We start from the raw sequence: 5,988 nt of genomic DNA, 5'->3' as shown, positions 1-5,988 counted from the left end.
AATTGCATGAGACAGTCTACAAACTGAATGTAATACTTTTTATAAGCTCATTTGATTTTGATAACATGTTAGAGCTCTTTTATAATAAAATTGAGAGATCTCTTAACAATTAAAAAGATGCATAACTGACACCATTAAATCAAAATTCTACAATAGGGTTTGTATTGATGGGTTATCAACCTCTCACCAAGCTCTGGTAGATTAGACTGATAGGTTTTATATCAATAGGTTATCAGCCTTCCACCAAATTCTGGTAGATTAGACCAGGCTCAACACATTATTGCACAGCATTTAGGAAATATATTAATTCTAAAACATCTAATTAATTTAATGTGAATGGCACAAGCATTCTATATGGTTAGATGCAGAGGAATTGGATAGATGAATGCCCTATGGAGTAGTCGTGGAGGTAGATCCAAAAGCAATTTGCGAAAGAAAAGATGAGGAGCCTTTGGAAAAGTTTTCTATAAGAAAGCTATTTCTCAAATAATAAATATGAGTATAAAGCAATTTAATGGATGTATTATAGTGTAATTTGTAGATTTCATTGTCTGCATTAGGCATTTGCTTTGAGCTGTAGGCTATATGGATAATTGTCTATCTGAATTAATAAACACAATTCTGATTGTTGCATGTTTCTGGTACTGCAATATCCATGTTTTCTTGTAATGATCATCTTTTTTTTTTTAATAAATAACTGTCAGCATTCTATTAATTAGGAAATAAAAGTACATATATTCAGATAAAAAAGATGGGTGGATACAAGATCACACCCCAAGAGTCAAAATGGATTAAGTCCAGAACAAAACATAGAAACAAAAAACAAAGACACTAAACCGTGAGAGCAGTCTGACAATGATATCTGTTTAATTGGAATGCATAAATTATAAAGTATTACGTTGTAGGTGAAATTGGATTATGTCAAAGATATCCCGGGAATTTAAAGAAGTAACAGCTAGCGGTTTGACAATATACTGTATATGGTGAAAATGGATAACAATAATAAGAAAATTGAAAGACTAAATGAATTCAACCACCAAACCCTAGTCTAACAATCAACAAAGATCTACCATAACATATGAAGATTACCTAAGACAATGCAAATCAAATGAAATCACAAAGATTATACCATCACATGTCCAATAGGGTTTTGATCTCCATTCTTCCTATCTCCATTGATCTTGCTTGATATATTTGCTCTCAGATTTTATGTGCACAAGAGATCAACAAAGAACGGAATGTGGTTGCAAGTAGGATCGTAGTGTAGCCAATTGATCAAGTTGTTAGGTCATTTTCTTAGGGTTTGATAATGAAGGAAGCATCTCCTTAAATAGAAGACACTATATGAAATGGAGGGATAAGATTGAGAGGTGTAAAAAGGAGGTCGGCTAGGATTAGAGGGAAGGTAGAAGAAATAATAAAATAATGAAAGAGGTAGGTAGTGTAGGAATTAAGAGATGAATGACATGTGTCATAGGTGGAAAAAGTTAATGAATTAATTAAATAAATAAAAATTTATTTAATTAATAGAAGAAGTGGGATCAATTAAATAAAAGGATAATTTAAATAAATAAATGTATTTATTTAAATGAGAAATAAGGCTAGAAGAGGATAAATGAATTAATTAAATAAATAAAGATTTATTTAATTAATAGAAGAATTAGGTTTAGATAATTAAATAAATAAAAGACTGGACAATTTTAGGTGTTTACATATACTATAGTGAAATGATTACTTTTCGCAGCCTCTATGTAAACTAGTTAAAACATGGAATACAACCGTTAACACAGCCTTGACTATTCCTAGGTTTTGGTTCAATTGAACTTGCATTGGCTTGATAGGCGAGGAGTGCCTGACTGTAGATTACAAAATAGTCTTATTCATTTCTCTTCAGATGGGTATGTTTTTTTTAATGAAACTATCTAAATCAATGTTTTGAGACCATTGAGCAGCTCTCACCTCGTATTGCCTTAAAATAAATCATTTCATAATCAGTAAATGTGTCTAAGGGCATCACTCCCTTTCATATATACTGGAAAAGAGTACAAAAACTTATGTACCTAGTAATTTGAAAAATGGCAGACACAGCATGAAACGTCACTACCTTAAACAATAATTTCTATATTTCTAAATCTATCCGCTATGCCAGTCATATTAGTTGTTGTTGATTGAGCTTATTCATATTATGTCTTCCTTCTATTGTCTTTTCTCCTCTCCTTGCAATGTAATAGCATTACGCAACGAGGACGACATTGCTTGAACAACCTTCTGTCTTTTTGTAATTCCCCTCCCATGGCCGAACCTTGATGGTTCAAAGCTTCATTAAACTCTCTCCAAAGCAGCGTCAACCAAGCTGCATTTAGCTACGTCCAATGCCCTGTTTGTTTCCCTTGAGATAACGAGAAGATAAAAAAGTCCCGTAATGTTATACTCCCCTGCTTCAATGTCTCAGCCACTGATTGCAACACTTATCTTTGTCTTAGCCACTAATTGCAACACTTAACTCAAACATCTGTCTTGACTTTTCTAGATTCTATATTTTAAAATAGGCATCTCCCATTTCCAAGATTCAAGAAATGTCCTAAAATTTATTGTCAGTCTGCCTTTTAAAGGTAACAATGTGAGTTGTGGCTTTATGATACTCCCTTAGGCAAATCTTTCGCTATCATCATCAAGTTTAGTTACATGGTGAAAGGATTTAATATTATTATTTGTTGTATATTTCAAATCTTTTGAAATTTATCTTTTTTTTATTATGATGATAAATTTCAATGGATTTTATTCAACTATTTATGTGGGATGACAACTCAGATCAATTTATGACCATCTTTGTGTATCGATTCTTTTGGGTATATCTTATGTATTGGGAGTCATCATCAAGTTGTACTAAAATGGTGAAAGGATATTATACTACATTTTGTTGCATGCTTGAAATCTCTTGGAATTTATCTTTTTTATTGTGATGACAAATTTCAATAGATTTTGTTCAACTGTTTATGTGGGATTTATGTGGGATGACAACTCAAACCAATTTAACACAAGCACTAAGAATTTCATAAATAGCTATATCATTTTATTTTGCCAGCTTTTCATTAAATTGTCAATTCATTAAAATTTTCTCAAAAGAACATTGGTGAGTTGATTGGCTTTTTGTTTCATAATTCATCTATAAGCATGCGCAAATCTATTGTCTTTTAAGACTTATCATCAATACTAATATTTCACATCTTAGAGATATGGATTATAATCTTTTTGGAGTCAATAAGAAACACGTATAACTTTGTATTAATCTTAAAAAATGAGTACCATCAACCTATTGGAAGTTCTCAATGATATCAATATTGAATTTTAAAATAACATTAAAATTAACAAATAAAGCTTTCTTTACCACAAAAAGTTTTTTTATGTGATTCAAGGAAAAACTAAATTAACTTGATATCAAACCATTCAATAAAGCATTCAAAACCAAATAAAGTACCAAATTCAAAAGTACTGTTATTATTCTAAAGCTTTGTAAAGTAATCTTGAAAAAGAACTAGAGTTTATTACTCTCAGTAATTGAAATTCTTATCATTTTCCAACCTCTTCAAATGTTTTTAAACATTTATTTTTTATGCATAAAATGCAAACGAGGTTGCAAGAAATTATATTAAAATTTATAAAATAGTTACATAGAGGGTTACAATATAAATTTGACCCTAGTTGGCATTTTTAGCATTACAAGTAGACATTCATAGTGTCCAAAACAAGTGCACCTAATTCTCGGAGCAAACAAACATACATGGGAGGGCGAGACAAAACAAAAGACCCCATTTCGTAGCCTGCAACAAAACAACAAACATATTGTTGTTATGCTACTATAAAAGCTTTCCCAAAAAATTGAAGACAAAACAAGGCTTTGAGAGCCATAGCCAAGGCTCGAAAGAAAGCGAACTCCCCCCTAAGAAATGACCAACCAAATAAAGCATGGGGGTAAGCAAGCATCAGATGAGTCATTCCACCTCCCAATAGGATTTGTCTAAGCAAACCACGTGCGCAAACCACTCCATATCCACTCCTACCACTCGCCAAAGGAAGCCTCTACCCATAGTCGCCCAAAACCGATGTTGCTCTAGCTCGACCAGTCTTAAACAACACACACTAAGCGTTGACGCTTAGTATAGGGCCCCCAAAAATGCAACCCCATTACCCTTTTCCGTTTTTGACATAGCATGTAAAAAGAACATCAAAATATTGTAGTAGTCTCCACGTGAAACAACTTTCCTAGCCAACTCGCATTCAATCTTTTTTATTTAAATTATTTCTATCATCTAGAGATATCAACTAATTCTTAGGTTACAATTAACTAAGTTGTTTGTTTTTACTTTATTATATATAAAATGTAAGTTTTTAAATTGCTAGTTTTTTATTCTTTTAAAGTATAATAACTTAAATATAAATTGGTTAATTTCATTTTTTATATCTAGTAATTTTTTTGTTATATATAGTTTCATGTTAGTAATTTTTGTCATATACATATGTATTTAATCAAATAATTGTTAATATTAAAAAAATTGCTGATAATTTTTTTCTCATTTATTTATGCACATAACATTTCACTATTTGAGTTCATTTTTTCTTTCAAAAAGATTAATGTTATATTTTAAATCATTTAATTTATTATATATTATTATAAGCATTTTGTTCATTTATGAATAATTTTATACTTTAAGCTTATTATATTTTTAGTAATTTTAAGTATATGACTTGATAAATAACGAACTTTTGAAAGGGGGAAATTCTAACGTGTAGAATAAAAATATACTTAAAGTTACTAAAAATATATTATAAGCTTAAATTATAAAATTGTGTATATTATGTATACTTACTTAAATGATCAAAAGCTTATAATAATATATAATACATTAAATAATTTAAAATGCAACATCAATTTTTTGAGAGAGAAAAAGAAACCAAACAGTAAAATATTAATAATATATTACCCACAAAATCATATATATAATTGAACACTAACTTTTTTAAAGAAAGAAAACAAATACTAGAAATCACTCAATAATGAAAAAGAGGAAAATTAACTAATTTATGCTTAAAAATTACTTAAATGATCAAAATGCTCACAATAATATATAATACATTAAATGATTTAAAATGCAACATTAATAATTTTTTTAAAAAGGAAATAAATTTTTTAAATATTAATAATATATTATTGATAAAAGGATATAGAATTGAACACTAATTTTAAAAAGAAAGAAAACAAATACCAAGAATTAATAAATTATATAAAAAGAAAAAATAAATAAACAATACTAAAAATTAACTATATAATATAATAAAATACAAAAATGCACTTTGATATTATAATATAAGAAGACATATTATTTTCAAAAGCTTAGGTTTTAATATATAATATGATATAGGGTTGGGCTCCGATGCAGGCCGAAAACCCCAACGACATGGGTGTGACATGGGTGATGTAGAGGCACATGCCTCTAGTATGGAAGTCGCGGATGACAATGAGGGATAAGGATATCCTCATATCAAGTTTTTTTTTAACCGGAGATGACTCTGGCTTTGGGAGGTACCGATATAATTAGCTTTGTTATATAGGTATGGAGGTATCTATAGTTTATAAACTATATGCCAAACCTTGGATATGTTTTCATTTCGATAATGGGGATGCCTGTTATGCCCTCGGTAATGTTTTCACTTGGATCTGCTAAATACACATAAATATGCTTATAACGATACTGATACTGTTCTAGTTTGGATAACTAAGGATAAGGATACTGATAATGTTTTCATTCACTATATATATATATATATATATATATACTGTTGCAGCTTCTGCCATAATCATGGCATCTACTCTACACATCTAACATTTATGCATATACTCTAATGACAGTTTTCTTGTATTAGCATTTAGATATGACTTATCAGGTATGGCACCTTCTATGTGGCCATCCATGGCAATAATCACCTTCA

Source organism: Cryptomeria japonica, chromosome 10 (genome assembly GCF_030272615.1).
Source record: "Cryptomeria japonica chromosome 10, Sugi_1.0, whole genome shotgun sequence".
Classification (NCBI taxonomy): domain Eukaryota; kingdom Viridiplantae; phylum Streptophyta; class Pinopsida; order Cupressales; family Cupressaceae; genus Cryptomeria; species Cryptomeria japonica.
The sequence above is the reverse complement of the archived record's forward strand: the minus strand, read 5'-3'. Positions refer to the sequence as shown.